At 43.3% G+C, this 25,971-nt stretch overlaps 1 protein-coding gene across 3 annotated transcripts in view; it reads left to right on the top strand.

Moving 5' to 3' along the window:
* Window positions 1-3,985: 3,985 nt before the first annotated feature.
* SERTAD2 (SERTA domain containing 2) overlaps window positions 3,986-25,971 on the top strand; it is a 204,826-nt gene continuing 182,840 nt past the window's right edge. For 2 of the 3 annotated variants that reach the window (XR_009245973.1, XR_009245971.1), the window contains exon 1: window positions 3,986-4,829. The gene's annotated coding sequence lies outside the window, so the exon portion shown is untranslated. The remainder of the gene's footprint in view (window positions 4,830-25,971) is intronic. The other variant, XM_058667886.1, reaches the window with a different exon arrangement.

The raw sequence follows: 25,971 nt of genomic DNA, 5'->3' as shown, positions 1-25,971 counted from the left end.
GAATCATTCTCCCAAGTAGTCACAACAGCCAGGTCTGGGCCAGGGTGAGGCCAGGAGCCAGGGACTCCATTCTGGTCTCACGTGGGTAGGCGTGACCTAAGAACTTGCCCCATCTTCAGCTGCTCTCCTAGGTGCATTAGCAGGAGTTTGGATTGGAAGCAGAGCAGCAGAACTCAGCCTACACACTGGTATAAGTTGCTGGAGTCCCAAGAAGCAGATTGACTTGCTGTGCCAGAACACTGTATTTCAAAATATTTTGTACCAAAATAAGAATTTGTTTTGTATTTTAAAAATATTCATTTTACTTGAAGAAGAGCATTCCCATCTGCTAGTTGACTCTCCAAATGCCCACCAAGTCCAGAAGATACACCACGATGAAACTGAGAGCAAAGAACCTAATCCAGGTCTCCTATGTAGGTAGCAGCCGCCCAAATGCTTGAGTCACTTCTGCTGCCTCCCAGCCCCCTAGGGGCTGCATCAGGCACTAAACATCAAACCAAGTACTTGGGTGCTGGATGTGAAGCGCACATCTCCTTTCCTTCCTCCTTCCTCCTTCCTCCTTCCCTCCCTCCTTCTTTTCCTTTCTTTTCTTTTCTTTTCTTTTCTTTTTTTTCTTTCTCTCCTCTCTCTCTTCCTTCCTTCCTTCCTATGTACTGGAGACATGACCTGCTGCTTGGAAGCAGAGCAGCCAGGGTGTGAACTGACACTTCAGTTAAATGAGTCCAGCATCACAGGCACCATCACTGCACCACGACGTCAGACTCTACAGTGTCTTAACTACTGTGGCAAACCAAATGGTTTCTGAATCCACATCCTAACTTCTAAGACAAACAGCTGTCCCAAATTTATCTTTTAATTCAATTTTTCCATGAACCTTTTGAAGTATCCTCACATATACTCAAAACTCTATAGGAAGCTAAAAATCTAATTGATAGGATTAGCTACCATCATATAAATAGCTAAATAGTAAAAACTAAATCATTTATGGTCACACCTTGCTTTTTTAATTTTTAAAAATTGTACTGTAGTTGATGATACTCTCTATTCTTACATGTAGTTTAATAACCCATTTAGAGCAGATTTTTCCCATAAGAGGGGTCTAGTTTGTTTACCTTATCACAGTGTGATCTGGTTAATGGAATAATGTCTACCTTCCAGGAATCACCAGAAACCCAAAGTAGACATTGGCTTGCTTGGATTGCAGAATTCCAAAGAGATTTCAGCTCCCTGGTAGGTGACAGACACACACGGTGTATGCTATAAGAAGTCTGTGGCATAGCTCACCTTCCTAACTGCACTCAGGATCACAGGTAGAAATCACAGCATATGGCTAAAACTGGGGAAGGGTCCCGAGTAAGCCAGGGCAAGGGTTGCGATCTTAAAATGACCATAATCAGTTAGCAAACTAAACTTTAGGACTTATTTATTTATTTTTATTGAAAAGTCAGATTTGCAGAGGAAAGGAGAGACAGAGAGAAAGATCTTCCTTCCATCCCCTGATTCATTCCCCAAGTGGCCACAACGGCCGGAGCCGAGCAGATCCATGCAGGATTGCATGCAGGAGCAAGGAGCTTCTTCCTGGTCTCCCACATGGGTGCAGGGTCCCAAGGCCTTGGGCCTTCCTCGACTGCTTTCCTAGGCCACTGGCAGGGAGCTGGTGTTAGAGTGTGGGTAAAATGTTATTATTGGGCAGTGTGAGGTTCCTTTGTGTGGAGAAAACTGCTACTTTGCTAGGCCAGGAGGTGCCTGGACTTTGGGAGGATTCTGCTTTAGTGATAAATCTGTTCTTTGCTGTCCTGCAACTTTGTGAACCCAGGTGCAGGGGGGGAAGGGCACAATTCTTTCCCGGTCCCAGGAACAGGAGGAAGATAAGGGTGTGAGAATGGGATGAGCCACATAGATAATGGGTTTGGGAACAGAACAGGCTGCCTGTGCCTGAAGGCCATAAAAATTAACATGTCTGGGCCCGCCGCCATGGCCTAGCGGCTAAAGTCCTCCCCTTGAACGCCCCGGGATCCCATATGGGCGCCGGTTCTAATCCCGGCAGCTCCACTTCCCATCCAGTTCCCTGCTTGTGGCCTGGTTCAGGAAGAGGTTCCTGGTTCCCGGCTTCGGATCGGCACAGCACCAGCCATCGCACTCACTTGGGGAGTGAATCATTGGATGGAAGATCTTCCTGTCTATCTCTCCTCCTCTATGTATATCTGACTTTGTAATAAAAAATAAATAAATCTTTTTAAAAAATTAACACGTCTAAGGTTGTTACTTTTGATGTATTTCCCAGCCCCAAAGGGCCTATATAAGCTTCTGTCTTGGGCTCATTCGGGTCCGACCACCCCGCTTTGGCTGGCCTGTGTGCCCCAAGTGCGGTCTGACCCCAGCATGCTGGTGCAATAAACTCTGTTTGCTGTTTGCATTACCAGCGACACTCTTTGTGGTTCTCTGGGGGTTGACTAGCTCGCACCCTGACGTCCGGGGGCTTCAGCTTGGACTCTAACACTGGAAGGGGAAGTGGGGTAGCCAGGACTTGAACCAACACCCATATGGGATCTCGGCGTGTGCAAGGTGAGGATTTCAGTCACTAGGCTGCTGTGCCGTGCCCCAGTAGGGTAACCCCTTTTGTTCACTTACTAGCCATCTTCTCAATTCCAACCTTTGTATGTCTGTTATATATGTAAAAAGTATAATCTTGCTTCAAAACCCGAATTAGTTTTGGATCCCTATTGTTGATTAGTAAATGGACTTGAGATATTCCAAGTGGGTTTGAAAAGGGTGGCAATGTCTGATTGTTTTAAGTCTTGAAAAGGGTGGCAATGTCTGATTGTTTTAAGTTTCAATATGCAGAAATGCATAGTGTGGGGGAAGAGGTACGTTTTTCTAGTTTATTTGCTTCTGTCAGCATCTCTGTGGAGGCAATTGGGGACTACAACTGAGGTCCAAAGCACAGTGCGTAGAAAGGGGTGCGGTCTGTAAGATGATTACTGGGTAGCGGCCAAGACACTGAGAAACGCCATAGCTCCGGGGATTCACCAGGGAGGAGATGGAGAGGCCCTGGCTGCTCCGCAGCACTGCCACCAGGGTTCAAGCTGAGGAAGTGGGCAGAAGAGTGGTGCTGGAGGAAGCTGAGGAAGACGTGCGTTCAAGAAGCAACCTCCTACAGCTTCGTTCAGGCCAGAAACTCAGTAAAGTCACTGCATACACCTAGGCACACGGTACCCCGCCTCCCCTCAGCAAACGGGCTGGCGCGGGGACGAATGGCACGCCAGGCTTCCAGCCTCCTCAGAACCCACAGCACAACGCCACGCCACTTCTTCACAACGAGCTGTCTCCCAGCGTGGGTCCTGCGTGGACGAGGGCCAAGTTAGACCTGACTCCCTCAGACCCGAGTTGCTCCTACCCCCGCATCCCCCGGGAGTGGGGTTTGACCACAGGGGCTCCCCAGCCGCGCTGAGCAACAGCCGCCACCGCCGCCTGCAAGCTGAGGAAGGCGCAGCCCCCGCGGCCGCCGCCTCCTCCCGCCGGCGCGCAGCCGGCGGCCCAGGCAGTCCCTGCCGCTGTCACGCAGCCCCCTCCCCCCGCGCCGCTCCAGCCCTCACACAGTTATTTGCGTGACTGACCCAGGAGCGGCGGGAGGGAGGGAGGAGCGCGCCGCGGGGCGCGGGGAGGGCCAGGCCCGCCCGCGTCGTCCTCTCAGGCTCGCCGCGGCAGCTTGGCCCTCCTCATTGGCCACGTGCTAGCGTCCATCTCCCCCACGCGGCGCTCGGATTGGCAGAAGGCGCACTTCTGGAGCGAGGAGAGCAGAGTGACTCCGCCGCTCTCCAGCGCCTCATCTTTCCCCCCCACCGCCCCCTCCCCCAACAGCTCCACTTCAACGTCCACCCACCTCGCCCCACCCCCATCCCGCTCTCCCCCGCCCGGTTCGCGGCAGTGTCCTTAGAAGACTCATTGGGCCAGGGGCAAAGCCGCCTCTCGAGCCGCGCCGCCATTGGTCGACGTGCACGCCCGTCGGGGCGGCGGGCCTGTCCATTGGGCGTCCCCTCTCCGCTCCCCGCCCCACCTAAGGCCTCGCCCTCCCGGTCGCCTCCGCCCCTCCAGGCTCTCCCTCAGCCCGCTTTCCCCCCCGCCCGTCCCCGCCGCAGCTCTCCTGTCCAGCAGGGCGGGGACTGCTGTACGACTCTGTAAAGTCTGTGAGTCACTGCACAACCCATCAATCCAATTAAATGTCTTGAGCGAGCTGAGCAGGCGGTACTGCCGCCCGCCGCCGCTGGCCCCGCCGCGACCGCCCCTGCTCGCAGCGCCCCTCTGATCCATGGCTGGCTGGCTGTACTTGCTACGGTGTAACATCCTCCTCTTTCTCCTTTTCCTCCTCCTCCTCCTCGGGAGCCGCTGCAACTTCCCCTCAGCAAGCCTCCTTCGCTGCTTAGGGACCGCAAAGGCATGGGATAGACCCAGAGCCACTTCTCTTGTCTCCCCTCCAGACCTGGCTCCGTCTCCCCGCTTTTGAATTAAAGTCTGTGCCTGGCTCCCGGTCGTTTGAGAGATTGATTTGTCAGTCTTATTTCCTCCCGTCCCCGATTTTATTCTCTCTTCCCGGGGCAGGGGCTCGTTTGAGGGAGGGGGGTGCTCCACCTCCCCCTTCGCCCCGCGGTCACTCTGCGCCTCGCGGGCCGTGACTCAGTTTCCCGCTCGGTCCGCTCGCAGCCGTGGGACCCGCTGTCCTGTGCCCGAGTGACGCACCGGCGCCCCCGCCCGCGGCCCAGACGGGCCCTCCCTCGTGGCCGCCCGACCCGTCTCGGAGCTGGACCCGCTGGCCACTTGTGCGCAGAAGGGTGAGTCCCGGCTGGGGTCTTCGTCCGGGGCGAGGGAGGAGGAGGGGATCTAGCCGTTCCTGGTCCCGCGTGGGTTCGAGTGATGCCTTTCCCTCCCGTCCTCGTTCCTCTTAACACTCCCTCCCCCAACCCCCACCCCCGACCCCTCGGCTCCCTCTTTGCTAGCCTCGCTGTGTGTCTAGGTATTATTGCACGACTCCTACAACCGGGGCGTTAGAATGCTTAGAAAATACTTGGTAATGGCATGCTTTGGTCTTCTGGATGCTAAGTGAGCCGTGATAAGCGATGTGAGGGGTGGGCTCTATGACCTGCAGAAGTGTTATAATTGGCTAAAGGGTATGTCTTCTTCCAAGTGAAACTTTTTTTGTTCAGTGAAACCAAAGCCAACGGTATCTTTAATTTCAAAGTGTGTTTAGAGATGAAGAGAAGACGGCTTGTCTAGTGGCATGGCTTAGCAGTTTTATTTTAAATTAGTTTCTGGTGTTCCCTCTTGGGCAAATTACGAATTCATTGGGAAAGGTTGGGAAGCCTTTGAACCTGTTGGAGGACAGTAAGGGAAGATGGAAATCCAGTTTTGACACTTCATCTAAAGCTAGCCTCTGTTCTGGGGAAGCATGACAGCACAGAATGTTTTAGTTTTAAGGCACTGGACACAAGTGGAGTATGTTAATGATGCTGAGAGAAATGTAGATTATTTTTCATTTGATGTCCATCTTTTGTGTACTTGATTGCTCTTCAAACAATGTGCTGACTCCTTAATTAGATTTGGTTTCTCCATTGTCAGTGGCTCAGAAATAGAAATAACTGGCTAGATGAAAGTCCTGTATCTCACATACTTAGTTTGAAATAAGAGTTAAAAATCTGAGAAATAGTTAACTCTGGCTTGGCGATTGAATCCAGTTCTGGACTAGTTGTCCACAAGATTCAAATTAGGCCAAACCAAACATGTTTTGAAATATTAAAGTACAGGAAAGGCCTCTTAGTAACTCATTTTCTCCTTCTCTTTCAGACTAAGCAGAATAAGTTGTTGCTAAATTTAATTTTTTTAAAGAATAGACTGTTCCTGTACTGAAATCTGCCAAGTTGCTACAGAAAGATTTCTTTTTAAAGAGCAGAAATGTGTTTATGATCAGCCCCAAAGTAGCAAAGTGGAAAAGTGACTGAGATGTGAGTGCTGTCTTAAAGAAGTCCCTGTTGCCAGCCCCAGCCTGTTCTGAGGGTGCCAGGAAGACTTATGCAAAGCCTTGTGGGGATTGTTTTATCAATTTCATGGTGTGATCCTTTTTTCTTGAGTGTACAACTGAATCTGGGAGTGTCACACCCACCCCTCGCTGGCTCTGTGACCTTGGACAGGTGTCTAAGCTGAGCTGTACTGGTTTTCTCCTGTAAAGGAATGCAGGTGGCCACTGCTCAGAGGGTTGTTGTCATCAGCAGGCAGGAGACTGGGTTCCGTGTTCGTGGCCCCATCATCATCACAGCCTCAGAGAGAGAGAGAGGGAGTGTCAAGGGTGGTGGTTCCGAGTGGGTCTCTAAGGTCCAGGGTTTCGTTTCGCCATCCTTGATCAACTTCGTCGAGCTAACAGCAGAGTCCTCATATGTCAATTGGGAATCAGTAGCACCTGCTTCCCAGGGTGGTGGGAAGGATAGGAGTTAATAATATGCAAAGGTTCTTAATGGTGTTTCTGGCTCATCTCTTCAAATTTTGGCTGTTATGTTCCTTGTATGTCTTTTTTTTTTTTTTTAAAGATTTATTTTATTTTTATTACAAAGTCACATATACTGAGAGGAGGAGAGACAGAGAGGAAATGGAGCTGCTGGGATTAGAACCAGCGGCCATATGGGATCAAGGCGAGGACCTTAGCCACTAGGCCACGCTGCCGAGCCCCGTTCCTTGTATGTCTTGAGATGGGGTGACTGCTTTTTAGAAGTAGATTTTTTTAAGATAAGGAGTTACTTCTATTAATAACCTAAGCAGTATTTTTATCAATATGCCTGATGCTGTCTGGTGTTTATACTTTCAGAATAGAATTTTTAAGAGCTTTAAGAAATTTAGTTGCTGGATGAGTTAAGTTGACTGCTTTCACTTAAATTTTGCATATTATGATGTACCTAACTCAGGGCTATCAGGGTGGTACAGTTGGGTTAAGTGAGAGCTTGAAATGCCCACATTGTATATCACACCCCATATTCCAAAGCCTGAGGTTGAGCCTGATTACTCTGCTTGCTAACCAAGCTTCCTGCTCATGTGCCTGGGAAAGCCTCAGATGATGACCCAGGTACTTGGGTGCCTGCTGTGGGTAGGACCTGCCTGTGTAGAAGGAGACCCAGATGGAATTCTTGGCTGCTGGATTTAGCCCCGGCTGTTGCAGGCATTTGGGGAATGTACCAGTGGAAGACTGTGTTTACTGATTTTTACTTATTTGGTAGGCAGAGAGATATAGAGTTCTTCTACCTGCGAGATCATTCCCCACATGCCTGCAACAGTTAGTACTGGGCCAGACTGAAGCCAGGATCCCGGCCCCAATCTGAGTCTGCCATGTTGCATGGCAGAGTAAACTACTTGAGTCATCAGCTGCCACCTCTCTGGGGGGGTATTAGCAGAAAACTGGAGTAGGAAGCAGAGCTGGGACTGCAATGGCTGAAGCTGAGCCTATCCAAAGTCAGGAGCCAGGAGCTTCTTTTGGGTCTCCCATGTGGGTGCAGGATCCCAAGGCTTTGGGCCATCCTCCACTGCTATCCCAGACTACAAGCAGGGAGCTGGATGGGGAGAGGAGCAATTGTGACATGAAGCAGTATCCATATGGGTTGCCAGTTGCGGAGGATTAACCAGTTGAGCTATTGCGCCAGCCCAGGCAAACATTTTAGCTGCTGCACCAACACCTGCCCCGTCTGGGTCCATTTTCCAATCACAGGACTTTGACTACCAGACATCTGCCGCTAAGTTGGATATTAATATGAATTTTACAAATAGGCTTTGAATATCTCAAGTGATGATGTGTGTTTGTCTTGCTTCAGGATTAATAAGAGAATTTGTCAGCCTAATATTGTGAAAATGAAATGACACTTCTTTAAAGACCAGCCCTTATTTCTCTTTCTTTTCATGAGAAAAGTTTCTCTTGAGCTCTCTTAATAAATAATTGGTTACAATGCAATAAGATAATGCGATATAATCTATAAACCAACAATTAATATCAGAATACTTAAGATCTACATCGAAAAACTGTAAAACCTACTATACCCTCAATACGCTATGTTAACCTGTAATGGGGAGGGAGTGCAGGGAAATCTTTCAGGACCATAAAAAGAGTGAGAAAAAAGTACAATATAGCCTATCAAGATCAAATTTGGTAATTCATAGACAACAGACTCAAAGCGGCACTAAACAACAATAAAACTACTATACCAATGCATGAGGGGGGAATCGGGTGCGATCCCGACAACCTCTTAACAGGAGGTCATGTGCGTGGAGCAGGGGGGCACTCCAGAGTGGAGCAGGTGGTAAGGAGGAAGCTTGGATCCCAACCATGAAGACTCCCAGACCTTCACCACAAACTATTAATACGAGCAACAAGGATTATATCCCAACTGCCAAGGAGGCCACAGGGAATTGGATGCCCTCGGAGGCCGAGTACTCTGAGGTCACCCACCCCCAACCGGAGCTTCCTCAGGGGATGGAAGAAGTCCAAACACTACCGTGCAGAAACCAACATCATCGGAAAGACAACCAGAAGCCCTGAGCGGTCGCAGAAGCAGAAGAACAATAAATGTCCTTCGGGACCAGGGAGGAGAGCTTTCTCTGGTCCGAGCCTGGCTCCACCTCTGGACCCCCGCCCTCCCTCGCAATGACCATCGGGATCGCTTCGAAAACCCCTCACAGCAAACAAACAATCATACAAACTAAAAAAACCTAAAATAAATAGACAAACAATAGAAAGTAGAGCTTGAAATTTGACAGGAAAGAGCTGGCATGGATTGGCTCATGCCTCGCTGGGTGGGACACAAAGATTAGTTACTTCTCACCATGGTGTTGAGGATTTTCCTGCACACCCCTCCCCCCCCAAAAAATGTTCTGCACCTTAATTGTCGACAAATATCTTGTTAGAGTTACAAGCCAGTCTAGATTATCCTAAAATCTGCCAAGATCAGCAAAATTATACTTCAACACAACAAATGGCTAAATACTAAAATGAAATAGACATGAGACAGCTGAATGGTACCTTATAGCCATTTTAAGGTATATAGCAGCCGGTCCTGTATATAAACTAAAATTGAAATGTCAATGAGCTAATGATAGGTTGTGGTTAGGACTTGCTTTTTTTTTTTTTTTTTAACATACTGGTTACTCAAAACCATGTCAATTCCATATTATTGCAAATTGCTTTTGATGTTATATTGGGACTCTTAATTGACTGGGATGATATTCTACCAGCTCTAACTTCGGACCAGAAATGGTCTCCCCAAGAAACTGTTCAACCCATCTGGACAATAAGTAGCTGGACTCTATGCTTGGTATATGTTTGCAAGGAAAGAATCTTGATTGAATTTGAACTGTAATACTGCATCAAGGTGGAGGAATCCACCAGGGGGGAGGGGAGGGGGAGGGGTGGAGGGATTCCCAGAGCCTATGAAACTGTCACATAATGCAAAATAATTAATAAAAATAAATAAATAAATAATTGGTTACCAAAATAGCTGCAGTAAATAGTATAATAGGGATCATAAAGAATGTATATGTAATTACCAAACAAAAACTCTTAAAGTTTAAATTCCATCATATACTTAATGGGCATTACACAATTGGGAAATACAGATTTTTGTATCAGCAAACTAGATGGAACCTACCACTTGCTTCATTATAGAATCATTCTATTTTTCTTGTCAATAAAATTGAATTTAATTACTATTCCCTCTGCAGTTATAAAATGAAAGACTCTTTTTCCTGAAAGTAGGATCCTCTGTACAGACTGAGGAGTCTGATCTACCTGGAAGGCCCAGGAAGTCCCGCAGTGTGCCCCGGCAGTGTTCCCACTTGGCAGCCCCGGAGCTCTCAACAGTGTCAGTAGTTCGCTGCACACAATCCTTTCTTTAATCATATAATCAGTGTACTATTGCATTTGCTTGGCTAAAACAGTTAATTTAGAAACTTGCCCCCCTTTCTTGTTTGTAAACTTTTAAGGCAATTAAAATGAGACTTAAATAATTTATAAGCACTTGGAATCTGCAGGTGTGGTCACTTTTCTTGTGACACATTTTATGGTGACATTATTTCCACTAGGTACATCTCTTTCTTAAACTTTTTTGCAGAGATAATTTTGAGTGTTTAGTAGTATCTTAACAATACAGTGTCCCTAACTTTCAAAAGAACAATGTGTATTGTGAAAAACTATTTGGAAAGAATATAATTAACCTTTAGGGCTTATGATTTATTACTGGACCCCACCCCTTTAAAAAATATTTATTTGAAAAGCAGAGCTACAGGTAGGGGGAACAACAGAGAGACAGATGTTTTCCATCAACTGGTTCACTCGTCAAATAGCTGTAATACACAGAGCTGGATCAGTCCAGATCCAGGAGCCTCCTCCAGGTCTCTCACATGCAGGCAGGGGCCCATGCACTTTGGGCCATCTTCCACTGTTTTCCCAAGCACATTAGCAGGGAGCTGGATTGGAAGTAGAGGGGGTAGAGCTGGTGCTGCAGGCGGCAGCTTTACCTGTTGAGTCACAGTGCCAGCCCCTTGGGTTAGGAGTTAGGATTTCTATCCTTGTCTTCTAACACTAGAAAAATGGATAAGCTAAATGAGGCCCCTTCAAACAGCTCATGGAAAAAAAAAAAAAAAAAAAAACCACCTGAATTAAGATCAGTTGGCGGGGCCCAGTGGTGTGGCCTAGCAGCTAAAGTCCTCGCCTTAAATGCACTGGGATCCCATATGGGTGCCGGTCTTAATCCTCTAATCCCAACAGCTCCACTTCCCATCCAGCTCCCTGCTTGTGGCCTGGGAAAGCAGTCAAGGACGACCCAAAGCTTTGGAACTCTGCACCTGCGTGGGAAACCTAGAAGAAGTTCCTGGCCCCCAGCTTTGGATTGGCGCAGCACCGGCCATTGCGGTCACTTGGGGAGTGAATCATGAGACAGAAGATCTTTCTTTCTCTCTGTCTCTCCTCCTCTCTGTATATCTGACTTTCCAATAAAAATAAAATAAAGCTTAAAAAAAAAAAATCAGTTGATGGTAGGTGTTTGACCTAATGGCTGACACCCACACTCAGTGTTTGAGTGCCTAGGTTGGAAGCTTGGCTTTGGCTTATGACTCCCAACTTCCTGCTCATGCACACCCCAGAAGACAAGTAGTTTGGTCCCTGCCATCCACGTACATGAGAGATGTGGATGGAATTCCTGGCTACTCACCCTGGCCTTCACCCAGCCCAGGCTGTGCAAGCATTAGGGAAGTGAAGCAGGGTATGAAAACCTCTCTCTCTCTTTCTTGTTCTGCCTCACAAATAACTAAATAAAAATTTAAACATAAATACATAAATCTTTCTTGAGTTAGTGTGAAAAGTTTTTGTAATCAAGGCATAGTTTTCTCATAGTACAGCTTTTCTGTGAACTTTGTATAGATTCTATGGGTACTCTGTGAGGAAAAAAAAGAGAGAGAAAAAAATACTATATTATAATACAATATATAGGCAGAATTGAGGTTTCCTCCATTCTGCTCTGCACAGTGCTCATGGACTGGCACGCAAACTTGAGCATTATGCTTGATTTCTACCTTCCGCCATGTTTTCATCTCCACCATGGGAGGAGGGAAGACAGTTAACCTGCCCTCACTTACTGAAGAAGTTGTAGGACACATTGTGAGGGGTTTTTTTTCCACCAAACTTTTTAAATTGAAAGAATTAGACAGAAAGAGAAAGATTTTGTTTTCTTGGCCAAAACCAGGAGCCAGGAGCTTCATCCTGATCTCACCTGTGTGCGGGGCACTGGATTAGAGGTGGAGTAGCCAGAGCTCACATGGGTATCCATATAGGATGCCAGCACCACAGGCAATGGCTTAACCCACTGGGCCCAAAGCTGGACCTTGAAAGTTCTAAAAAGTATTTCTAAATATTTTTTGTACTAAATACTAAAAAGTATTTCAACAGGGCAAAATACATATAAAATACAGAGCAAACAGCATTTAGAAATGGATGTTCCTCCTTATTTGAAAAATTGTGACCTTTCAAATTTTAAATCTTAAGAATGTTTCTCCTTGCAATTTTATGTTTGATGAAACTTTTTATTCATATGTTCAAAAGATACATAATGTCTCTTTTAAAGGAACAAGGAATTGGGGCTGGTGTCGTGGTACAGTGAATTAAACCACTGCCATCCCATATGAGCACCTGATGAGTCCAGGTTGTTCGACTTCTGAGCAGCTCCCTGCTAACATACTTGGTGAAACAGCAAATCATAGCCCAAGTCCTTGGACCACTACATCCACGTGGGAGACCCAGATGAAGTTCCAGGTGCCAGCCTTCCATCTGTGCCATTCCCAGGTATTGGGGGAGTGACCAGTGGATGGAATCTCTATTTGTCTTCTTTTTCCCTCTGTTCCTCTCTCCATTTCTGTATCTCTGCCTTTCAAACAAATAAATACATCTTTAAATGAAGTAAAAAAGAATTTTGGTTTAATCAATGAAGTAGACTTTAAAAAATTTTTAAATATGTTTTAATTTTATTTGATTAAAAAAATAGAGACAGGGAGGTCTCTCATGCACCAATTTACTCCACAAATGCCTGCAATAGCCAGGGTTGGACCAGGTTGAAGTTGGGAGCTGGACACTCAATTTGGGTCCCTCTCGTAGGTGACAGGGGTCCTATGTGGGTGGCCTTGTTCGCCATCACCTGTTGCCTCCAGAAAGCTGGAGTCAGAAATGGAGTTGGGAGTTGAAACCCAGTCCTCTAATATGGAATGTTGGTGTTCCAAGTGGCATTGTGACTACTGTGTCAGACACATACCCCTGAAGGAGGTTTTTAAAAGGAGGTTTTTAGAAGGTTTTGGTACATCTTGGATCGTAGCAGATGCTGATATTTTAAAAACAAGCTTTAGATACTTGGAAAATAATACATTATATGAAGATAAGATTTTTTACAACTTGTTCTTGCTTTGCAGGAAAAAAATGTTTTGACTTAGATTTCATTGAAAGTATATCTCAAGAGGAAAAATAATCATTATTTAGTTTTTAGGGTCAAAAGGATCACTTGGATCTGCCTGTATGTTCATTTATTTTGTGTTGTGAATGGAATGCAATGTGCTTATTTCAAAATACAGTAGCTTGAGGATTGGATTGTTTTGTACTTAGGAAGCTGGGTGAGTGGGCACACATGCAGAAAGGCTATGTGTGAGCACACAGTTTGTTTTGTGACCATAGGAATGAGTTAGGAGTTTTTAAAACTTTAAAGTCAAAAGATGGAGATGATACATTGTTTAATTTCTTCAAATTCAGCTCTACTTCTTTCTAATTATTAGTAAAATTGTCATGACCTCATGATGTTACTAATCTGAAAGAATGAAATTGTAGTACTCAGAATAAAACCTATTAAATGAGGCACTCAAAGAAGTGTTTTTTTAAAAAAAAAAACAACAAAAACCTAATATTAGGGATATTGAACGTTGATACTCAGAAATAGATTTTCTAAGGAGAAAGCCACTTTAAAGAAAATAGGAGATATCTTTAAAAGCTCATGGAATCCATGTGTTATAAAAACACTTTGTATTGATTTCAAAACTTGCTTGCAGCATAATAAACTTGAATTTGAATTCCAATTCTCTGTAACCTTTTTGAATTACCCTTATCTATTGTCATGTTGTCCTTACTGTCAACAGCCAACCATCTGAAACGTAGAGTCACCCAGTTTCTTCCCCACTGCTGAGCTGAAGTGTATGTACACTGGTGTTTGTAATATTCTGTGTGGTAGTATGTAGATCCCACCAGACCGCGTGGACGGGGAAGCCTAAGAACATTAGAGGAGATGAGCAGCTTATTTGTTTTGTTTTGTTTTGAACTCCTTACAATCAGACAGAACACTAGCGAGGTCCTCTGTGAGGTTTTCCAGGGTTTCCCATTGTTGAATGATTAATGGTTTCTGGCAAAGTAACTATCCACCCTGTTGTCTTCAGCCATGCTTACTCAAATAAAATGTGTCCCTTTGGGTTAACTGTTATTTGATTTTAAGGATTCTTTTTACCCAAAAAAATCAGACTATGAAAATGAATATGTACTTTTGAACCAAAGGATTTACACTGAAATCTTATGAGTAAAAGTTTTCCTAAGGATTAAAATCTATTGATCTGGAGAAGTTGTCAAATAGTTCCTCCAAATACACAAGATTGTTAAATTATCAGTATTAGGAAACTTTTACATCTGATTGAATCCTGCCTTTGATTTAGAAAATAAATTTGATTTTACTTTTTCCCTAAATAATTCAGATTTTGATGTTGATTAAAGTAAAACTTTTCTGGAAATTTTGCTTTTTTTTCCCTAATGAAATCTATACCTCATGGGAGAAGCTCGATCATTTTGTACACCTGTATCCCAGTTTTGACTTCCATTTATTCAGTTCCTTGTCAGCAGATGGTTATTTGAGCACTTACTGTATGCTAACTAGTCTTACTAGGCACGGAGAATACAGCAATGAATACAAGAGATGACTGGTCCTGCCCTTGTAGAAATTACCTTGTAAGGACTTCTAGCATGTATTGAGCTTGCTACTATTTGGAGTGATTGTAATTAAACATTAGTGGCAATTACCTGGAACAGGTAAGGATTCGTTAGGTGGATTTTATGCGCTTTTACTTCATATAAAATAAATCTTAAATTCTACAACAAAATTCCCCTTGGGGGCCAACATTATGACTCAATGGGTTAAGCTGCCACTTTTGACACCGGTATCCCACTTCAGTTGGGGTGCTGGTTCAAGTCCTGTCTGCACTGTTTCCTGTCCAGCTCCCTGGTGATGTACCTGCAAAAGCAGCAGAATAAGATTCAAATCCTTCATTTCCTGCTACTCATGTAGGAAACTAGGATGGCATTCCTGGATCCTGGCTTTGGGTTAGCCCAGCCCTGGCCATGTTTCCGTTTGGGGAGTGATCCAGGGATGGAAGATCTTCCTGACTCTTTCTTTTTCTTTTTTTTTTTTTTTTAAAGGTTTATTTATTTTATTACAAAGTCAGATATACAGAGAGGAGGAGAGACAGAGAGGAAGATCTTCCATCCGATGATTCACTCCCCAAGTGAGCCGCAACGGGCCGGTGCTGCGCCGATCCGAAGCCGGGAACCTGGAACCTGGAATCTCTTCCGGGTCTCCCACGCGGGTACAGGGTCCCAAGGCTTTGGGCCATCCTCGACTGCTTTCCCAGGCCACAAGCAGGGAGCTGGATGGGAAGTGGAGCTGTCAGGATTAGAACCGGCGCCCATATGGGATCCCGGGGCATTCAAGGCGAGGACTTTAGCCGCTAGGCCATGCCGCCGGGCCCAACTCAATCTTTCTGTTGCTCTGCCTTTCAAACAAATAAAAATCCTTAAAAAATTTTACATTTGAACGGATAGTTTTTATTTGCATTTGAGTTGAAGTATTAAAAACACAATTATGTTAGTAGTTTCCACCAGAAGTCATGACTCATCCTTCTCTGTGAACACTGGGAAACCTTACAGTGGACATAGTCTGAAATGCTCCTAACTTTATACTTTGAAGTTGTTTTCTCCTGATACTTTGTTTTCTTTGTGACAGAGCCTGAAAAAAAAATGTGTACCACTAAAAATTGCACAATGGAAATGTAGTCAGCTCCTCTGTGTTGCACAATTAGCAGAAAATCTTGAGTTTGCTTTGTGTAGTGTACATTCAAAATTAAACTTTTTGTTTCTATGGTGGTACTCTTTAATTTTCTTAATAAAACCCTTAGCCATCCCTTTTCACTTCCACTATCAGATATACCTGAGTGTTTCTGCAGTCCTAATAGCATTAATACAGTATCATGTAATATGACAAGTAACAAAATGATTTTCAATAATTATTTTATTCACAAATGTTTATTATGTGTCCCAAGGACACATTACAGGAACCAGAAACTAACGATAAGAAATGGCATCTACTTGTCATGATGTTCACAGTGCAGTTGGAAACAAAAGATCCTCACATGAAAAATGACATTAGATAATTGTAGTTAGACATGTTAGACAATATGTGATTTAATGGATAGCCTAGTGTAGACCACTCCTTTGAGCCCACCACAGTCAAATGGATATGTTTTCTACAAACTCTGGTTGACTATACTGGGACACCATCCTTCCTTTTAAATCTGGGCAAACATGTCACCAAGGTTTCTTTGTGCCTTTAACATCTCGGGTAGAACAGTCTGCGCTGTAGCTGGCTACTGCAGTAGTACAGCAAGCAGGGGGGGGCAAATGAGCGGAGCATACATCCTAGCCATTGATTACGTTTGCTGGACTGGCTGTCCCCCAGCAAAGCCAAACCTGCATCTGATAATAGAATTTACCCAGGGACAAGGCCTGAATAAATTTCTCTTGAGAATAAAATAATTCTGTAGCTCCGAGAATCCCAGTGTATCAATAGAACCCTGTAAGCAAGCATCCTTAAAAGCTAGAAATGGAGAGGTAGGCTTTTGATAGTTACAGAAGACATTTTCTTCCTCAGTTTTGTTAGGTGCAGCCCTAACTGTAAGATAGGTATGCGCCTGTCCTAAAAGTGTTGCTACAGTATGTGAATTTATTCTAAATTGATTTGCTTTAGAATTAGCTGGACTTCATAGTGTGTATATATGTGTGTTTAAATTCTCTAATACTGTATGACTGTAGCTTTTTTTTTCCGGTTTCCTGGATATTTGAAAATATTAAGACTCTCTTTGCTAGGAACTAAATCTAAGTTAGGAAAGTAAAACACTTCAAAAAGTTTGTGAGAAATGAAATTGAAAGTTATTTTGATACATAAAAAAATTTGAAACCCATGCATGCAATGACTTAAAAAATTAAGCTATGCATGGACATTTCATTTCTTTTTCTTTTTTTCTTTTTTTTCTTTTTTGGCACCCAAGTGAACTAATTAGAGCAAGCATTGTGGTATGGATTAAGCCACTGGTTGGGTTACCCATATGCCATATCCAAGTGTCAGTTCAAGTCCCTGCTGTTCCATTTCTGACCCAGCTTTCTGCTAATTCATCTGGGAAGTAGAAAATCAGTGCATGCTAACAGTGTGGGAAACCTAGATGGGGTTCCTGGTTCCTGGCTTCAGTGTGGTCCAACCCTGGGCGTGTGTGGGGTGGGGGGAGGTGTTCCTCTCTCTCTGTGTCATTCTCCCTTTCAAATAAAGAAATTTTGTTGTTGTTGTTGTTTTTAACTTATCTTTAAATTCCTTTTTACGGGCCCAGCATGGTGGCCTAGTGGCTAAAGTCCTCACTTTGCACATACCAGAATCCCATTTGGGCACCAGTTCTAATCCTGGCAGCCCTACTGCCCATCCAGCTCCCTGCTTGTGGCCTGGGAAAGCAGGCCATTGAGGACGGCCCAATGCTTTGGGACCCTGCACCTGCATGGGAGACTGGAGGAACTTCCTGGCTCCTGGCTTCGGATCAGCACAGCACCAGCTGTTGCAACCACTTGGGGAGTGCATTGGCAGACAGATCTTCCTCTCTGTCTCTCCTCCTCTCTATATATCTGAGTTTCCAACAAAAATAAATAAATCTTTAAATTTCCTTTCTTCATGAACTTTTAAAATCCCCTCATATGATGTATGCCTGTCTCTGGGATTTAAATTAGGGGACAATAATTTAAAGCCTCACTGTTTATGTTAATTGTTTTTTTTTTATTTTTTTTATTTTTTTATTTTTTTATCCAGCTCCCTGCTTGTGGCCTGGGAAAGCAGTCGAGGACTATGTTAATTGTTAATAGTAGTATTTGGATACTTAAGTGGAGAATCCTTTAAAAAAACAAAGCAAACAAAAACAGTCTCTGACAAAATCTTCTTTTCCTGTTAAACTCAGAAAGCGTTTAGGGTGGTGACTTCAGCTGTCTGCATTGTTGTGATGTTTCAAGGGCATACACATACTTACCTAATGTATATTTTAAATGCGTCTATTATCGGTAACACTTTTCAAAAAGCCACCTTGGTGCTAGAGTGTATTTTCAGGGTAAAAATTCCCTATTAAGAGAATCATATTTTGAAGCTTGTCATTCATTGTGTCTTTTTTTTTTTTTTAAAGATTTATTCATTTTATTACAGCCAGATATACAGAGAGGAGGAGAGACAGAGAGAAAGATCCTCCGTCCGATGATTCACTCCCCAAGTGAGCCGCAACGGGCCGGTGCTGCGCCAATCCGAAGTCGGGAACCAGGAACCTCCTCCGGGTCTCCCACGCGGGTGCAGGGTCCCAATGCATTGGGCCTTCCTCGACTGCTTTCCCAGGCCACCAAGCAGGGAGCTGGATGGGAAGTGGAGCTGCCAGGATTAGAACCGGCGCCCATATGGGATCCCGGGGCGTTGAAGGTGAGGACTTTAGCCGCTAGGCCATGCCGTCGGGCCCACTTCGTTGTGCCTTGATTTTGTTTTATCCACCTTTGTCCGTCTCTATCTTATACTCCAGGCACATATTTCAAGTAAGAAAGACAAACAGAAGTGAAGGAGGCCCATGTGCCAGCTGAGATCTAGATATAGATTTTATTCCATGTGTGAAACTCACTGTAGTATTGTTCACTTGTACACATTTTGAGTTTTTGAGCTGTGTATTCTTCAAGGAATCTTTTCCTTAAACTTGAACAGATTGTGACTCATCTTGGCATGGAATGAAGAACATGGTTTTAGTAAGGCTTGTTTTTCCCCCTCCTTTTTATTTTTAAGAGGTTAAATGGCTTAATGCTTCCACAAATATTTTTTTTCTCTTTTTCTGCATTTCTATAAATTACGTTTTAGTTTGTTAGGTCATAGAGTTTATGAATAGATTTATTTTGGGAAGAACTAAGTCTGTTTTATTCCTCTTGCCCCATAGTCTTGAGTATAGCACAGAAGGCTTAATACAAGTTTGTTAAATGATGGTTTAGGTGGGTTTGGTGTAATGGTTCAATTGGCTAATCTTCCGCCTTCAAACACCAGGATCCCATAGGGGTACTGGTTCATGTCCCAGCTATTCTACTTCCCATCCAGTTCTCTGCTTGTGTCCTGGAGTAGTGGTGGAGGATGGCCCAAATCTTGGAACCCTGTATCCACATGTTTCTCTCTGTGTCTCATTCTGTTTCTGTAAAACATTCTGTTTCTGTAAATCTACCTTTCAAATAAAAGTAAATTATTTTTTTTAAATGATGGTTTAGGTATGAGATGTTGTGGTATATAGTGGGTTAAACTGCTATTTGGGATACCCCTATCCTATGTGTTTTATTTATATGTTTGTTTATTTATTTATTTAATTTTCACTTCTCACTTCCCTCCTCTCCCCCCCTCCAGCAGAGTACCTGTGTTTTAGTGACTCCTCACCCAGCTTCCTGCTTACCCTGGGAAAGCACCTTGGCTTTGGGTGATGCGGTTCCTGCCACCCACAAGACCCAGGTCGAGTTCTGGGCTCCTGGCTTCAGTCAGGTTCAGCCCAGGCTGATGAGGGCATTTGAGGGGTGAACCAGAGGATAGGAGATCTCTATATTTTTGCTCTTTCAAATAAGTTTTTTGAGAAAATAAGCTTTAGAAAATGGTTCCATGTTAAGTAGATATTCCTTAAGTTTCTGGGAAATTTGTTTTTGTAATTAATACCTATGCTGAGTTTAAAATATAGGCAATTTGTCATGAATAAAAAATAGTCTAGAAAAATGTCCATAATTGGCCATCTGGAATTGGTACTATCAGGGTGTTAATTAGTTGGGACTTGAATGTTCTAGTTCTTTCTGTCATACCAGCAGGGCACATTTAAATTACTTGTACCTCAACCACAACTCAGGATTGGCGCTCTGACTTAAGTACTTTTAAAATTCCCAAGTTGTTGCAGTATATAGCTGGTCCACACTCTGTATGGTTGTTACCCATGCCATATTCCCCCACACCCAAACTTTCTATTGTAGAACTACTCAGACATATAGAAGATCTGAAAGAACAATTCAGGAAACACTGATATTCCCTCTGCCTGGGCCCAATAATTGTTAAGCTGTGATAGTGTTTGCTTTGCCACTCTCTCCTTTTAAAAAGGCATATGCATCTATGTTCTGTTCAGAAGTCAACATACAGGAAATGGAGTGTTGAGTAGAATATGAAATTCTGGGAATTTTCACAAAAGGTACCTGTGCTCCTTTAAAAAAAAATTTAAATAAACCCCTGCTTCATTTATGTGAGATCCCTGTGTTCTCTTCCGTGTGGAAAGGTAAGATCCCTCCTAACACTGACATGGTGATATCATGAGGAGAAGAGTTTATCAAAGTTCCTCCCAGTGTGAGCTTTTGGAGAGTCCAGTTTTGAGCTGGATGATGTTGGTTCAGTTACTTGCTCTGCTGCATAACGGCAGGTGACCTTGAGGAAGTTAAATTCTTGTGTTAGGATGCCTTTAGAAACTGCCCTCCAGCTTGCTGGAATCAACAGGAAATTCCCTTCAAATCAGATCAGATTAAGGCCATCCTCAGGGTCAGTCAGTTCCATAGCTCAGTTGCTGGTATCTTTCTGATGTTCCTAAGGCCTTGTCTGCTCCTGCCTCTGTTTTGGCTCCTTCCACCAGCTAGTTTGTGTGCATGAATTACATATTGCCAGGGAGCAAAGTAGTCAGAAACTCCTCTTGGGTCTGACTGCCAGTCTCTCTGACTGGACATTTCAGCCCACCACTGGACCAGTGTATTGTATCTTCAGAGGAGTGTTCTGCCCTGGCTGGCTTAGACTGGCCTGTGTTCCTGTCTAGAGCAGAGGATGGGGTTTCCTTAGGGAGAGGAAAGGAGAAATGGGTGTTGGGTATTACTCTTCTCTAAGCCTCTGCTTTCTTTGCTATAAAATGGGAGCAGTGGTGTCTACTTTTATAATTTTGGAAGATATTAGGTGGGCTAAAGCAGCAAATAGAAAGATAGTATATAATATATATGTTTTAATTTAAAAAGCAGACAGACAGAGATTTCCCCTACGCTGATTCATTCCCCAGATGCCCACCGTGACTGGGACTGGGCCAGCCTGAAGCTGGGACCCAGGCAATCCATCCATGTTTTTCTTGTGGTTGGCAGGGACCCAGCTACCTGAGCCTGCATCTACTGTCCCCCAGGGTGCTTATTAGCAGGAAGCTGGATACCCAGGTGAGGCCAGGATTTGAACCCAGGCATTCTGATACAGAATGAAAGTGTACTCAGTGGTGGCATAACAACTATACAAAATGCCCATTATAAACACAAAGGTGAAGTTTATTTTAATAAATACTATTTTCCTATTCTTTTTTCTCTTCTTTCCATCTTGTAGAGATTTTTGTCTTCCTTTGACACTGCTGCACTTCATGCTAATAAAATGAATGCTTGACCCTGTTACCTTTCCTATGACTGGAGTGTTTAAGGGCACAGCATTTTATATTAATTCAAATTGGTCAGATACCTGCATTTAATCCATATTGGTCTGTCTTAACTTTTTCCTGTATATCTCAAGTTCACTATACATTTTTTCCAAAGCCAAGGAACGAAAACTATGAACAGTGCGTATATACTTATCACTAATTCAAATTAAATGTGAACTCTTCAATTCTACTATCCATAAAAATAACATACTTGAAATGAATTTCCCCACTTTATGAGGATACTGCATGAAGTACAAAGTGAAAGGAGAAGATAGGTTTATTTTGGTGAAAAATACTTTGTACTCCTTGCATAAATTTTTATAATATGCATTTTCTGTTGAACTTTTTGGAGACATCATTTGGTATATATTTTTGTGAGTGTGCAAGGAGAACCAGCTCTTTCATATTTAGGGAACATCAAATTGTATTATAATAGTTTAGCTCCTCTTGTTTCTCCAGAACTTTCTTCCTAGAATTGTTGGATTGTTTGGCCTTGTACTCTCATACACCTAACCATAAGAGAGTCATCTTTCTCCCATATATGTGAATAACAGAGGATCTTTGTTTTGACCTTCCCTTATCATAAGAGGCAAAAAAATAGTCATTTTTCCCCTTATGGTATTTCTATAGCATATCTGAAACACTTCAAAATTGTCAAAAGCCTACTACGCAGAAGATCTACACCTTTTTAAAGAATTTTCTTCTAGAAGACAGGATCAGTTTTGAAGAACTGCTGATTCTTTTTGACCCTGCTACATACAGCTTTACATTCCACTATCTCTATGGCCAAGGAATAGGAGAAGGGGGAAAATCTCTCTAAGCTTGGAAGATGGTGAATTCTGATTTGTCCTTTTCCAGTAGCAATTTTTTTTTTTACTTTTCTTATAATTTTTAGATTTAGTGTTGATGAAAGTACTGAATTTTCAAGTGGTTCCATCCATGATTCATGCCTCTGCAGACATGTGTTCAGCCAGAGGGGTGCTTTCAGAAGGCATCCTCTAAGTGTGTGCTGATGTTTCTTATACATTGCAAATGGAACTTCTGTAAACATTGCATTATAAAGCAGCACAATGAAAGTAAGACTCTGAAATAAATTGTAATTTGATTAAAGAAGCCAGGCAAGGGACATTGTGGCCATAATTGTAGTTAAAAAGCACTAAAGCCTTGGGGAAAACAGTTTGAAATTTGTATTGCATTTTCTCAAAGTATTATTGGTCACTTTTAAGAAGCATGAAATGTGATTTTTAACTTGTGAAGCTGTGTTATATTTGGGAAGATTTTAAATTTTAGTGCCTTGTAGAAAAATTTTATGGACAAGATTCCCTTTGCTATGTAACACATGCTTTTACTGTTTTGCTAAGGTTTGCTACCAGCGGCGCCAAGGCTGAGATGAAAAGTGGTGGTTGTGTCCCCTTGAACAAACAGATTGTGTTTTTATTTCCATTACCCAGTGTTAAAAAAAAATTGAAAAGAAAGCAAGGCTCAAACAAACTGAAATTTCATTTCATAACTAGAATAAATCTGAAATGGCTGTGATGTGGAAAGTTGTAAGCAGGAAACATCTTTCGTAGCCCCATAGTTGACCACCCTGATTGTGGGAATTAGCAGTTGAATCTGGGTATATTCCTGTCTGCAGACCCTGGAGCAGCTGCATACCAGTCAAGACTCAGGGTTTGGACTGATTCTTTTTCTTTCTTCCTTGTAAGAAATGTTTGAAGTGTGTCTCTTGCCCCTACTTATGGAGCAGAAGTCTACATGGTAGTGGGGTGGCAAACAGGAGAGTCCGCAGTGTGGACTTGCCTCTTAGTACTGAAGACTTACACTCTTTTTGTTTGCTTTTATCATTTTTTTTAAAGTATGGATTTCCATTTTTTTGAAAGGCAGAAAGAGAGAAATTTCCATCTGTTGGTTTATTCTTTCGGAGCCCACAACAGCCAGGGTTGGATCCAACCCAAGTCAGGGCTGGGAAGCTCTATCAGACCTCCCATGTGAGTGGCAGAGACCTGAACCACTTGAGCCATCATCTGCCTTCCCCAGATGTATATTAGCAGGAAGCTGGATTGGAAGTGGAGGAGCTAGAACTCAAACTCAGGTGCTCTGACATGAGATGTGGGTATTCCAAGCAACAACTTAATCTCTGTGCTTAACACCTGCCTGTTTGTCTGTTTCTGGATTGTCTCACTCTTGTGCTCTGTGTAGTGACTTCTCATCAGCAAGGTCCACAGGGTATGCAGTGTAAAGATAACGTGCCTTTGCCCTTTTATTTATTTACACTTTTTTAAAAAGATTTATTTATTATTGAAAGACAGATTTCCAGAAATAAGGAGATACAGAGAGAAAGATCTTCTGTCTGTTGGTTCACTTTCCAAGTGGCCGCACTGGCCAGAGTTGAGTTAATCCGAAGCTATGAGCCAGGAGCTTCTTCCAGGTCTCCCACGCAGGTGCAAGGTCCCAAACCTTTGGGCCATCCTCCACTACCCTCCTAGGTCACAAGCAGGGAGCTGACTGGAAAGCAGAGCAGCCGGGACACCCATATGGTGCCCATATGGAATCCCGAGCACATGCAAAGCAAGGATCCATCCACCAGGCTATTGCGCTGGGCACTGTATTTACTTTTCTTTAGGGAGTTCTTATTTTGACTTGAAAATTACATTATAACCAATGAAAACTTGTTGACCAACTAAGAAAAACATAATTACAATAGTTTCTAAATATTATTTGCAGAAAGAGTGATATTAATAGAAAGATATTTGCTATTATTTCTGAAAAATGGAGTACCCTGGGGAAATTTAAGACCACGAGTCCTTGGTGCTGTATTAAATATTTTGCCATTCATTCTGTGCATCTTCAGCTTTAGGCTTTATGACCAAAACTTTAACTGGTCAGCTTTAATTTTTTAAAAATAAATCTTTTTAAATGTATTACTGGACAAAGCCAAAGGTTGGTTTAAAGTATTATTACAGTTGTAAAATGTGATGGTCAGGAAATCTGTCATTTAGTGAAGAACCTAGTCATGGATCCATCTTTTCTACCTTGGTGTCAAAACTGGGTGGATCAGGGACAGAGCTGTCCTCTCAGCACTGTCCGGTCCTCTTGCATGTCATTTCACAAAATCATTAACATACTGAGGGAAAAGTGCTTAGTGGTGCACGCATTAGGTCACCACAAGTCAGGAATTGTGGTTGTTGCTTGTTTGTTTTTGCTGTATTTCTGCCTCTTCAAAACAATATGATAAAAACAGAAGCATTTTCTGTCAGGCTAACTTAGGGCTATGAGTAGAGTAACAGGTCTTTGGGCACTCCTTTTCAGGTTTGCTGTCCTGAAATGCATTGATAGGAAGACTGGCAAGAAACCATCAGGGGTGACAGTGGAGAGGGGCTTGTCCCCACCATGTTCTGTACACCTGTGTGATCCACATCCTTTCACAGAGCTGCTGACTGCTGTTCTCATGACTTTTGTTATTAGGTAATTATGTCAATAAAAAGGTGGTATTGTTTTTCAAATAAAAGATGGACTTAATAATTGCCCAAAATTGCAATGAGACCTTTTCTTTGACTATTGTGTTTCATCTTATATTGATCATTTACAAACTTAGTTGATTTTGTTAGTGGCAGAATTATTCTTTTATCAGCTTTCAGATTGTTCTTCAGTCTAGGTCATTGAAACAGCTGCCAGCATCTCTTGCCTTGGGAGTACAGAGCAAGGTGCTCTATGGAGTCTTTCCTTTTATACTTGAACCCTAGATGCAAGTCAGTGCACTCAGGACACTATGATGTAATGAGGAAAACAAAGTGGACATTTTTGTGCCTGAGATAAAGTCCTAAGCCCGGAGAAGTTCTGTCCTGTCCAATCAGGGGAGCCGAGGCTTTGTCCATTAGGCATGTCTCTGAAGTTGAAACACTTCAGTGCTGCAATCACCTAGGAACGTGAGTGGAGTGAGTCCTTGGGACCCTTGTTCCCCCAAGGAGGTGGCTAATGTCACAGCTGCATAGTAACTTAGTATATCATGACGTTTATAAGTAGTGTCCTTTAGGGCAGGAGTATTTTGGAGAGCAGCAGTTAATTCTGTTAGGTATCAACTAGAAACTCAGGTACTATATCCATCTAGTTAAAAATTATTCCTTTTGGGCTCTGTGCGATAGCCTAGTGGCTAAAGTCCTCACCTTGCATGTGCCAGAATCCCATATGAGCACCAGTTCAAGTCCTGGCTGCCTCGCTTTCCATCCAGTTCCCTTCTTGTGGCCTGGGAAAGCAGTCATGGACAGCCCAAAGCCTTGGGATCCTGCACCTAAGTGGGAGGTTTGGAAGAGGCTCCTGGCTTTTGGCTTCAGATCAGATCAGCTTGGCCATTGTGGCCACTTGGGGAGTGAATCAGTGGATGGTAGATCTTCCTCTCTGTCTCTCATCTCTGTATATCTGACTTTGCAATAAAAATAATTAAATCTTTTAAAAATTTTTTTCTCCTTTTCATGTGTTCTCCTGTTTTTTTTTTTTTTCAAGATTTATTGATTTTATTACCAAGTCAGATATACAGAGAGGAGGAGAGACAGAGCGGAAGATCTTCCGTCTGATGAATCACTCCCTAAGTGAGCCGCAACGGGC

This window comes from Ochotona princeps, chromosome 8, assembly GCF_030435755.1.
Source record: "Ochotona princeps isolate mOchPri1 chromosome 8, mOchPri1.hap1, whole genome shotgun sequence".
NCBI lineage: Eukaryota > Metazoa > Chordata > Mammalia > Lagomorpha > Ochotonidae > Ochotona > Ochotona princeps.
The sequence above is the reverse complement of the archived record's forward strand: the minus strand, read 5'-3'. Positions and strand labels throughout refer to the sequence as shown.